Consider the following 13,058-nt stretch of genomic DNA (forward strand, 5'->3'; position numbering starts at 1 on the left):
CTGGCTGTCCTGGAACTCACTCTGTAGACCAGGCTGACCTCGAACTCAGAAATCTGCCTGCCTCTGCCTCCCAAGTGCTGGGATTAAAGGCGTGCGCCACCACACCCGGCATCATCTGACTCTTAAGACATTGGTAAATATAGATATAAAATCATTTCCCTTGAATGTTTAGACTTCATGCACCATTTGAGGAATAGTGTCTATCCCACCACGTAAGAGATTATTCAGGTTTTAAACTATAGAGAGCCCTCAATGTAAAAAACAGGAAGTCACCTGTTGGAGATCTCATCTAATTGTCTGCTTCCTGGACTTTGTGAAAAGCAGCCGCGTCCAGCTTGTGCAGTGCTGTGGGCCGTGGAGTGTGTGTGAGTGTGCAGCCAGGCGGAGGGCATGAGCCAGCAAGCAGGGACGCTGTATTCCAGCAGGAGTTGGGAGGGTTTTGTTTGCAAGCCCTGTTCTTAAATGCTGCAGGTTGAATCAGCTGCTGTGTGAAACAATGAAAGGAAAACAAGAGCCATTTGTCCTGGCAGGCAGAAGCGGCTCTGAGCAGGACACGAAAGACCTCAGGAGGGCTTTTGATTAGGAGCAGAACCCAAGGCAGGAGAAAACATTTTTTTTTTTCTTTTCCTTTTTCTTTTTTGGGAGGAGAGAGCAGTAAGAAAAAGAATCTTCAATGATTATTAAAAAAAAAAAATCAATGTATAGAACGTGAAAATGAAGGCTCATGGTTAGGTGTCTGTCAAGCAAGCATGAGAACTTGAAGTTAGACTGTCAGCATGCACAATTTGTTTTATTCTTTAACAAGTTGTGCATGGCATGGTAGCGAGGGCCTACACTTTCAGTATGGGAAGAATGGAGTTCTTTCAGAGTAACAAAGACACTGGGGCTCTTTGCATTGCTAGCCTAGCAGAATTAGTGAGCTTCAGGTTCAGCGACACACACACACACACACACACACACACACTTACACATATTTAAAAAGGTGAAAAGATAGCCACTGGAATTTGACTTCTGGCCTCCATATACACGGACACGTACATAGACACACGCGAATACACCCCACACTAACAGGCATGTGCCACACCACACACATACCTGCACAAAAAGAAAGAATGCAAACACACCCACTAAAAGGAAATATTTCCAAATAATGTGTTTGAAAAGGGGCTTGTATCCAGTCTATATAAAGAACTCTTAGAACTCAATGATAATCACATACAAAGTGCTTAGCATTCGAGTCTTTTGCCTTAGACACTAGGAAGAACGGCGGGTCTCCCACAGTTTAGGTCTCTACTGAGCTACAGGTCCAGCCCCAGGAAGATGTGGGTCCTTAGATGCAGACCTTATCAGTCTGGGTTCATGATCTAGTTTGCACTGTGAGAAGTAGCAAGGAGTTAGTTTCCAGAGTTGATGGGGTCAGAGGCTGGCCCAGGGCACCTTCACAGCCTTGACTCCACCACCTGCCCACAACAGACCAATTCAATGAAGAAACCATAGTGACAAAAGGAGGCCTAATTACTGAGGCCATGCCAGGCAGAGGGATGAAGAAAGAGGCCCAGGGCCTTCCATGGCCATCCTCAGGGTCTTGTTGGCTTTACAGGAGGACAAGTGGTCTGCAGAGCTTAGCAGGCCTGGCCACGGTGTGGTTCCACAGGTCAGCATTGTCTTATCTCTCCTGCCTGGCTTCTGACAAGTCAGACTGTGAAATCGCCTCGTAAGAGACGAGTTCCTACATGGCCAGCATGGGGCTTCAGCCCTTTCCTTCTTTCAAAGTAACATTCTTAAGAAAATCCCATTTTTGGGGGGGGAGGAAATGACTGCATCAATAGTCTGATGGCCTAGGGGAATGGTGTGCGTGTCTTTAGAACGTCTGCACTGAACACGGCCAAGGTGTTTCAGTAGGAGTAGAAAAGCGCTTAACACTTGTCTGTCTCCTTTGACTGTGCTGAGCCTCCTCCGTAAAGCCGTCCCCAGCCAGAGCTCTGTCTTTTCACTCTACCTTACATGGTGCTTAGAAGGCCTGGGAGAGCAAGACATGAACGGTGTTGAGAGTGTCACGGGGTGGGAGAAGGGCTGGAGGGAGACGGGGGACATTGGCTCCTTGGTCCTGACCAGTCGAGTCTGGAGATGCTCTTCCGTCACTGCTGAGCCTGGGAGAGTCCTGTGTCATCCTTTGCTGTCCCAGCCTCATGGTGCGTGACTATGACAGGCTAGATGTTCCAGATGGCGCATAATGGAGATCTGATTTTAAATGGATCCGTTGTTTATTGAGAGTAGATATACTTGTCCGGGAAGTAGCAGTGATTTTATATTCTGGAGCGGAGCAGGATAGGTGGGGCAGATTCAACTCCCCAGTTATTACCTCAGGCGGCTTTTGTCTTAAGCTTCCTCTGTAGCAAGAACAGCGTGGAGCAGCTGGTGGCAACACACAATCTGTTCTGTTGGGTCATCTTTTAGAATACAGGAAGCTTTGGGAATGTAACTGGTCTGTAAGTACTAGTCTTATGGAAACTACTTAGTTTCTGGTGATCTTGAAAGGACAACAATGAGAAACAAACAAGTCACAAACAGGGAGCTGAAGAGGCTAGCACAGCCTCTTTGCTTTCCTGACATGGAGCTTTAGCCTTTGAGCTGTTCTCCCTGGAGGGAGACCACAGACAGCATTGAGAGGGAAAAGTTTGGGTGTGTTGGATCCCTTGTTCTTTGGTCTAGAGTCTCTTGGGGAGTTAAGGTTCTCAGGTTTGCTTTGAAACCTGTGATAGAATTCATGAATGTGCAGATCAACAATCTGAAACATGAACAGCCCTGTAATAGTGGCCTCATGACAGCCTTATTATTATATAAATAAATCAGAGGGCCTATCTATCTATCTATCATCTATCTATCTTCTATCATCTATCTATCTATCTATCTATCTATCTATCTATCTATCTATCTATCTATCTCTCTATCTTCTATCACCTATCATCTATCTTCTATCATCTATCATCTATTTATCATCTATCATCTATCTTCATCTATCTATCTATTTGTCTGTCTATCATCTAGCTATCTTATTTTAATTTTTTTTTTTTGATGCTGGGCTTCTTTGTATACCACTGACTGTCTTAGAACTTTCTCTGTAGACCAGGCTGGCCTCAAACTCAGAACTCAAGAGATCCATCTGCCTCTGCTTCCCAAACCCTGGGATTAAAGGCGTGCGCCACCACTACGGGACTATTTTTACTTATTTTTTTATTAGGCTGGCCTTAAACTTGCTGTGTAGCTGAGGATAACCTTACACTTCTGTTCTTCCTGCCTCTACAGTTCAAATGCCAGGATTATAGTCAGGCACAAGCACACCTAGTTTATGCAGTGCAGCAGATCAAACCCAGTTTTGCAAGGCAAGCACTTTACCAACTGAGGTCCAGCCCCAGCCGCAGGGTGGCTTAATGATCTTCTCTAATGCTTTTCTGTGGCATCTTCCATACATCTGTGTACCACAGAGAACTCTGGATCCAACATAATCTCAGGGTTGGAAGAAAAGGCTTACTTGGCAAATCAAGAAAAGATATAGGGGTGATTTGAAAGCGTATGGCGCCTCTACCAATGGTCAGGAGTCTGAGTAGGTTACCCTGATTTGTAGTGGGTGCTGATTTCCATGATCAAAGCATCCATACTCCGGGCGAGGCTCGGATGCCTGGCTACTGTCAACTGATGCACAGAGTCTGTGTAAGGTTATCAGCTGCTTTCTGTGCTTGCCCGCGCTGTGCCTGCTTGCTTCCAAAGAGCACTGCCAAATAAAAGAGGAGGTAAACGATACGTTATACGAGGTATGCACGAATGCAAAGGGTGGGGTGCCGAGAAACGGGGTTATGTAGAACGGGAAGCAAGCAGGAATGCTTAGAAGGCACACATAACCCCTGCCCCGGGGAACAGGAAGCTGGACTGCAGCCAGGATAATACATCAGCTTTAGGGCAGGATGGGTAGCACCAGTGGGTAAGACATTGTTAGGGTGTTATGTACAGTTTAGGTTAGTCAGGCAAGCTCTAGGAACGCTGGCCACCTGCATCCCAGCAGCAGCAGCGTTGGCAGGGTGTCACCAGGCTACAGGTCCACGAATCCATGGACTAATTTAAAAGGAAAGTGATTTCTTTGCAGTTTGGCCAAGCTGAGGAGAAAGGCTCTTAAGTCTCTCTCCACCTTCCCCATAGCAGATGCAGGGAGCGCTCTATACCAGAAACAGACACATTTATGTCTTGATGTCGGAATTTACTGAATAAGGGTAAACTTGCATGGCACAGTGATTTTATTAGCAGCAATTGCCAAGTGTGTCCCTGCATTCCCTGACACATATCACAAAGCACAGTAATATAAACACAGCAAATACAAGTTATCTCTATATGATATATATATATCATATATAGTGTGACATCACTTCCTGCCAGGCAAGTGTTTCATCTGGTTGTGTTTTTTAGCTACCCCCAGCACGGCATTCTCTGGAGTCATGGTTCAGTAGTCTGATATCTGAACAGAGAGCAGAGTATTTCTTTCTAGACTATCTCCTTCCTACCAGGGCTTCAACACAGGGTCACTGTGACTGTGGAAGCCCAGTAGAGCGACCTTCAACAAATGTTGGCCAGTTGAGTAGAGAGATGAATCAGTGGCTGCTTGGAAACTGAGAAACAAGGAAGGAGGTGCGCAGAGAAGCAAGCTTTGGCTGCGTGAGAAGCTAGATAGTCCGCCAGTCCGCCGAGAACACGGCGAGCTACTGCTGTGGGGGTGTGGGGGGGGGGAAGAAGGAAGAGTAGACCCTGCTAATTTTATTTATTTATTTAAACAGGGGTCTTATCATGTAGCCCTGGCTGCCCCGGAACTTGCTGTATAGGCTGGTCTTGAACTTATAGTAATCTGCCTGCCTCTCTCTTCCAAGGGCTAGGATTTAAGGTGTGAAGCCACTAAAACAGCAGTTCATCACCTTCCTAGTGCTGTGACCCTCTAATACAGTTCCTCTTGTCGTGGTGACACTCCCACCCCCCAACCATAACATTATTTCCATTGCTACTTCATAACTGTAATTTTGTTACTGCTATGAATCGTAACGTAAACGTCTGTGTTTTCCAGTGGTCTCAGGTAACCCCTGTGACATGGTCACGTGACCCCCCAGAGGGGTTGTGACTCACAGGTTGAGAGCTGCAGCACTAATGTCTGAGTAGGTATTAATTTTTTTTTTTTTGGTGGTACTTGGGATTATAAGTTACTTAAAAATTACTACTACAGAATACCTGAAGCAAATCAATGTAACTGAGAATTTGTTTTGGCTAAAAATGTTTTGTTGTTTTCTGCGGTTTGGGGGATAGAGTCTGTCCCGGTGGAGATGGTATCGTGGTAAGAGCATGAGGCAGCTGGCCACATTGGATCTGTCATCAGGAAGCAGGGACAGAGGAAACCCGAGGCTAGCTTTTGTTCACCTTTCCCCTTCTGGTCTGTTTGGGAACTCAGCCCATGGGAGTTGCTGCCCATAATCAGGGTAGGTCTTCTGTGCTCAGTTAAACCTCTCTGTAAATGACCTCAGCAGCGGGTCAGAGGTGTGTCCAGTCACATTGGCAATAAAGATCAACCACCACAGGATGCATGGCACTCCACCTTCCCAGCCCTGCCCTTGTAAATTTTGAGGAATTTATAAGCTAGGTCCTGGAGATGGTTGGAAATGTAGATCCGGAGTTTGAAAAAGACAGCTGAGGGGCGGGAGACAGTGCCAAAATGATCAGTATTCAAATAGAGTCACTTCAAGTTAGCGAGCAGCCGGCGAGTCTCTCCTGTGTGCCAGTCACCGTGCCATTAGGAAGTTCATTTTCTTGTAAGGCAAGCAAAAACTGTGATGTGGAGTGAAGTAAGATATTGAGCTTTGTCTAAAGCCGGCTTGAAAATCCAGCGACCCCGGAGACTGAGGTAGGGAGATTGAGAGCTCAAGTTGGAGCTAGCAAGATGGCTCGGCAGGTTCAAAAGACTTCTACACATGTATGATGACTGAACTCAACTCTTGGAGCCCATGGTGGAGGGAAAGAACTGATTCCTGAAAGTTGTCCTTCGACCTAGGCTCAGTTAGGCTTGCTGTTGCTGTGATGCAATACTATGACCAGAAGCAGGTGTGAAGAGAAGGGTGACTTCACTCACAGTTCCATATAGCAGTTCATCATCAAATCATTGGGCAGAAACTCAAACAGGGCAGGAAGCTGTAGAGTGGGAGCTGATGCAGAGGCCATGGAGGGGTGCTGCTTACTGGCTTGCTCCTCATGGCTTGCTCAGCCTGCTTTCTGACGGAACCCAGGGCCACCAGCTCAGGGATAACACCACCCACAGTGGGCTGGGCCCTCCCCCATCAATTACAATTAAGAAAATGCCCTATAGGCTTACCTATACCTTGATCTTATGAATGTATTTACTTAATTGTGGTTCCCTCCTCTCAGATGACTTTAGTTTGGGTCAAGGTGACAAAAAACTATCCAACAAGGGGTGAAAATTAAAAAGTTCAGGGCGAGAGAACTCACAGAGGACTTGTGTTCGGTTCCTAGCATCTGGATTGGGCAGCTCATCATTGTGTTCTGGAATCTGAGAGCGGAGGCTCTTACATGTGCTCTACACACACACACACACACACACACACACACACACACACACACACGCTGATGTATGTACAGAATTTAAAATCAATGTTTTAAAAGTTCAAGACTCCTCTGGGAAGCTTAGTGAGATGCTGCTTCAAAACAGAACAGTTTATAGGGGATGGGGTGGGGATGACTCTCAGTGGTGGAGCGTTTCCTATTGTTTGAGAAGCCTTGGGACCAGCCCCTAGTACCACAACAAAAATAAAACAATAAAAAGTAGAACTTTGGAGGCATCTTATTTAAGAAAACTGAACCAGGTGACAGTGGTACATGCCTTCTATGCCAGCACTTGGGAGGCAGAGGGAGGCAGATCTCTGATTTCAAGGACAGCCTGGTCTACAGAGCAATTTCCAGGGCAGCCAGAGCTAGCTACATAGGGAAACCCTGTCTCAATATCCTTCCCCCCAAACCCCCCCCCAAAAAAACCAAACAAACTCTGGGCCAGAGATGAAGAACTAATCTATAAGATACACACATATACACAAAGGCAGGCATGGGTCACATTGGCCACACCTGTAATCCCAGCACTGAGGAGATTGGGGCCCAAAGATCCTGAGTTTGAGGCCAGCTTAGGCTACATAGCTAGACCTCGTCTCAAGAAACCAAGCAAAGTCTGAGAATGTGGCTCAGTTGGTGCCCAACGTACATAACATACTGGAGGCCCCAGCATTCCTAGCGTGGTGTACATGCCTGTAATCCTAGCACTTGGGAGGCAGCGGCAAGAGGATCCGAAGTTCAAGGCTATGTTTTACTATAGGGTGAGCTTGGGGTCAGTCCGAGCGCTATGAGACCCTCTTTTAAAAAGAAGATAGCATCTGCCTCCCGAGTGATAAATACAATAGCATCTGCCTCCCAAGTGATAAATACAATAGCATCTGCCTCCCGAGTGATAAATACAATAGCATCTGCCTCCCGAGTGATAAATACAATAGCATCTGCCTCCCAAGTGATAAATACAAGACAGTGGACCATGCCAGGAAACTTGGTAAGGTAGAGTGGATCCGACACCCTGGTACCCACCTGAGACAGTAGGCACCTCCCTGTTCCCTACTAGATTCCTGGCCTGGAACACGTGTTCACACACTCCCCATTTCGGTTGGTTGGTCGGTCGGTCGGTCGGTCGGTCGGTCGGTCACATAGCCCAGAGCAGAGTTCTCCATGCTAATGAGGTATCTAGAGGCCCTGAGGTTTTAGCCAATAAATTTCCCTTCCCAGACATTCCTCCCTGCAAAAGGCATTTAATGTCTGGTCCACCCTGAGGAGTTGGCATGGCACTTCATTTTCCACGACGAACAGTCAATAAATGGTATGGATAAACATGGACTGTCACTTTCATCCAGAACCACTACACGACAAAGGCCTTCACCTACAGAGCCACAGCTTAAGTCTTCTGTAGAAGGCCTCTCTTGTGCTTCTAGACAACTGCATTAAGCTAAGGACTTTCACTGATGAGCTAAACTGGAGTTCCCCCATTTTCCCTGACCCCGGGTTTGTCGTTGTCCTCAGCCTGTGAGCCCCCAATGGTCCCAACCTCGTCCAGGGCCTGCAGATCCCCATTCCTTCATTCCCGACTCCTCTGTATGGCACCCCAGTGACTCCTAGATATCCAGGAGTCAGGGAACCCCAACCTTGGCCTACCCCATCTTAGACTGTATTCTCCTATGCCCTGAGTAGTGTCTCTGTACTTGCCCAAAGCCCAGCGGGGCGGGTGGGAGTGGAATGTGGATCCATAATAGATAAGATCCTGGAGAAGTTAAAGGGAAAGAAACTGTGGTGAGCAGGTTGGTAGGCACTTGACTGAGCAGGCCTCTGGTGAGCTTAGCTTCAAGGTGTGGGACTGAATATCAGAATGTTGTAGGTCATATGGTTGGAAGAGAGAAAGCAAAGAAGACCTTATGCATAGAAACACTTGGGTGTGCATCGAGAAAGCTTGTGATAGACAAGATCACAGGACAGAGTGGTATCAGTTGTGATCCTGGAAAAAGAAAGAAGTGGGGGCTGGAAAGCAACGATGGGCTGGTCTCCTGAGAGCTCACACAAGGAATTTACAGCCAAGGAGAGCGTGGTTTCTACTGGGGAAGTTCCACCTTAATCCTCCTTTGTTGCCCCTGCCCCTGCCCCTTTTCTTTTGTCTCTGTAGTCCACACTGGTCTGAAACTGGTGATCCTTCTGACCTTGACCCTTGAAGACTGGAGTTATAGTCTTGCATCAGTCCATCTGTCTGTTCACCCATCCATCCACCCACCCATCCATCTGAAGGAAGGCAGGCAATAGTTAATTCCTGAGTAGTAGGCAGCTAGAGAAAGAGGCCCTGGACCAGATCGGGGTGATCTCTGAACACTTTCCATTTCATCCCAGATGGCCTGATTGGCAGTTCTTGCCTGAAAGCATCCCTCTTCTGGAGGGCTTTATTCCTATTCCAGGCACAGGCTTTTTCCTCCATGGCTACTTCAGAAGTCCGCTTTCATCTGGTCTGCTGTCACTTAATGTGACCCAACCCACAAAGAGCATCTTGGCCATCCAGTTCAAGAAGGGAAAGGGGGCCTGACCCTGTCACATACTCTAAAAAATAGGTTGTAGGACTACCTTTGCATCAGTAAGTTTTGGCTGTGTGCCATGGACTACAATGGGCCCATCTTGCCATTCTATACCTGAGAAGTTACCACAGAAAGGATTGCTAACAGGCAGCATTGTCTGTCAGTCTGTCTGTTGGTCTGTCTGTCTTTTGTCTCATGCCAGCTGACCACTTACATTATGTTGTTCTCCCAGGTTCTATTTTGTTTTGAGATAGCATTCCACTATGCAATCCAAACTCCTGATTGACACTCTTGCCTTAGCATCCTGATTGATTGTACCACCATGGACACAGAATCCCTTTTGCAGTTTCTTAGCATTGTGTATAAAGAATAGAGGGGTGGGGGGACTGGAGAGATGGCTCAGTGGTTAAGAGCCTAGACTGCTCTTCCAGAGGTCCTAAGTTCAATTCCCAGCAACCACATGGTGGCTCACAACCATCTGTAATGGGATCCGATGCCCTCTTCTGGTGTGTCTGAAGATAGCTATATTTTATGTATACTCATATACATAAAATAAATAATTCTTTAAAGAAAAAAAAAGCATCCAAAGGGGCCGTAGGTGAGAATTGCACACTGATATGCTGCAGAGAGGAAACACAAGGTTTCAAGCACTCAACAGCTGCTGCGATGAAGGAGGTGGAAAGGGACGAAAGTTCCCTTTGCTGAGCTGGAACTCAAGCTGGGGCAGGTCCAGCTAGGGAGGTTTGCAGCTGTCCTGAGGGACGGATGGCTGGCGTGTGGGGATGAAGCTGTCATTTCACCACAGTTGGGTCCTTTTGAGAACTTCGATTTCTTCACATCCTCTTTCTATCCTTGCTGGGGTTGAAATGTGGGGCCCTGCCCACAACCAGAGACACATGTCCACACCACTGTTCAATGGTCCTTCTCTAGCCTACAGTAGTCATGGAAGTTGAGCACCAACAGCAACTGAAATTAAATCTGTCCTTCAAGCTGATCACAGTAGCCTTTCATCCCAGCTCTTGGGAGGCAGAGGCAGGGGCATCTCTGTAAGTTCAAGACTAGCCTACACAGCACGTTCTACACAGCACGTGACAGGACAGCCAAGGGCTACATGGTGAAACCCTGTTGCAACCTTTTCTTCCCCAGATCTGTTCTTAAAAATATACTTTGACATGAGACCGTCTCAAAACAGACCCACCCCAAGTAATAACTGTAATAAAGTCCACTCAAACCTTATAGTGTTCAAAAATCATGACCAGATTGTGATACAGAAAGATTATTCTTCTTTTTTTTTTTTTTTAAAAAAAAAAAATTATTTTATATATGTGGATACACTGTCACTGTCTTCAGAAACACCAGAAGAGGGCATCAGATCCCATTACAGATGGTTGTGAGCCACCATGTGGTTGCTGGGAATTGAACTCAGGACCTCTGGAAGAGCAGCCAGTGCTCTTAACCACTGAGCCATCTCTCCATTCCTGGAGTACAGTTCTGGTCTTATTCTGTCACTTGCTCTTTGGCCGAGTCAGGGTCTCATAGCACAGCATAGCTTCCACCTGCTATGTAGCCAAGAAGGACCTTCGGCTGCTCACCTGCCAGCTTCCATCACCTCTCCTGGATTCCAGATGTGCACCCCCACACCTGGTTCACATAGTGCTGAGGACTGAACCCCCAGAGCTTTGCACTTGATAGACAAGCACTGTCCTAACTGAGCCCCAGACCCCGTTTTCAAATTTGAACGTTTATAGCATGCTGTCTCTGGGTTGGCTGATTGTTTTGTTGGGACGGGAACCCACATATCCCAGGCTGGTCTGGCCCCCACTGTGGCTGGTGTGATCAGGAGCCGCCTCTCCTGCCAGATGCTGGGATCATGGGCTTGGCACTGTCACACCTGGTGCTGGGACAACTGCTTGCTTGTTTCTCTAACTTATCAGTAATTTTAAATGTCACGTTTCCTGTGGCAGCTTTCTGGGTGCTTTCTCTACCACCCACTTTTTCTTCCTCTCTTGCTTTCTCTCCTTGACAAACACTTTCTTCTCAGTGCCACCCCCGCCCCCAGCCACTGTTGCAGACAAAGCACACTGCCTTGCAGAAACACAGCTAATGTAAGTGAATGCAAGCTAAGAAGCAGAAGTGTTTCTGGGGAGGCCTGGGTAAACCGAGCCATGTGTTAGACCAGCATGCTGTGCCTACTATGGAATCTGGATGAATGAATATGGTGATGCCCTGGTCAGTCTAGCTGTTACCATAGTCAGACCTACAGTAGTTTTCATTACGCAAATCAAACGACATTTTCTAAAGAATTTATATTTAGAATTACACACACACACACACACACACACACACACACACACATAGTCTATGCACATATGTTTATTTGTTTATTTATTTGAATTATTAAATTTAATTATTTGTGTGCACATAGCCATCGCCAGCATGTGGAGGTCAAAGGGTAACTTGCAGGACTCAGTTCTCCCTTTTCATGTGGGCTCCAGGAATTGAACTCAGATCGTCTGGTTTGGTGGCAAGTGCCACTGCCCACAGAACCATCTTGCTGGCCCTCCAAGATGGATATTAATTATTTCAAGCTGTTCAGTAAAGTGGACAGTTATGTCAGAGCATACATAGAGATTGAATTATCATTATCTATTGTCCCGGTTGTTATGGTAAATGAATGCTCCCAGAATGCTGCTGGTCATGGATAGGTCATTCACCTCGTGCTCTTATTTTTCATGAATACTGCCTGGTGGGTTTATGAGGAACGCTTTCTAGCATTTCCTAGGTAGGCTGGGTAAACTGAGCCAGGTGACCATAACTCAGCACAGACTCCAAAGGAACCCAGGTGGGTGTGCTTGTCAAGAGAACAAGCCGGGGTCAGCGAGTCGGGATGAATGTGGCCACCGTGAGGATCTGACAAGGTAGCTTACCTTGTTGTCAGATTCTGCTTTCATAGTCCGTAGTGAAGCACCGGCGCTCTCCAGCTGTGCCCTTTATGGAAAGAATTTTTTAAAATGGTTTATTTACTTGTGGTTTTGACTAAGTGTGTATGTGTGTGTGTGTGGCAGGGGCAGGGAGGGGGTGTACAGTCCAGACGAGGGCATCTGACCCTCAGTGAGACTATGGGAATTTACAGGATGCCGGGCTTTTATGTGAGTTCTGGGCTCTGAACTCTGGTCTTCATGATTGAGGAGCCGTGTTCATACGCCATGAGCCATGACTCTGAAAGGTCTTTGCTGGGACCCAGGGCTCTTCTCTAACTGTACTTTCTATGAGGCCTCTGTGCAGATATCCTTTTGTTTGTTTTTGAGACACGGTTTTACTGTATAGCTCAGGCTAGCCCAGACAGGTTCTCACTTGCAGCAATCCCTCTGTTTCCTATGTTCTGGGTTCAGGGGCTTAAACCATACCTCGCTTGGATAGTCCTTAGCTATTTCCGAAAAGCTCCTGGTTATGTCGCTTCTTCTTGTTAGTGTGTGTGGCTTCTCCCACTTCCCAAGAGACCAGACACATCTAAACACAGAAGCCTTAAAACACGTGAAAAATACTTAGAATAATGTAAAGCTTTCCTTTATTTCATCAACACTTAAGTATTCTTCTGGTATTTACTTGGCATTTATTTATTGTAGTTTATTTGGAATGTTAGGCTGTCTTTAGAAAATAGATATATTACAGTTATTTAGAAAGCAGGAATGCAGCCTAGTAGTGCAAGTCTAAAATTTCAGCTCTTCAAGAGTGGGCTACAGAGAATTCCAGGCTATTTAGTGAGACCCTGACTCAGAGAGAGAGAGAGAGAGAGAGAGAGAGAGAGAGAGAGAGAGAGAGAGAGAGAGTTTTAAAGGGGCTGGAAATATTTTGTCAGGGCTGGAAGTATAA

General features: G+C 46.6%; 1 protein-coding gene across 1 annotated transcript in view; it reads left to right on the top strand.

Moving 5' to 3' along the window:
* Positions 1-13,058, top strand: part of Nceh1 (neutral cholesterol ester hydrolase 1) — a 65,902-nt gene that overhangs the window by 27,749 nt on the left and 25,095 nt on the right. The gene's annotated exons all lie outside the window — the stretch shown is intronic.

This window comes from Mus pahari, chromosome 4, assembly GCF_900095145.1.
Source record: "Mus pahari chromosome 4, PAHARI_EIJ_v1.1, whole genome shotgun sequence".
In the NCBI taxonomy this organism is placed as follows: Eukaryota; Metazoa; Chordata; class Mammalia; order Rodentia; family Muridae; genus Mus; species Mus pahari.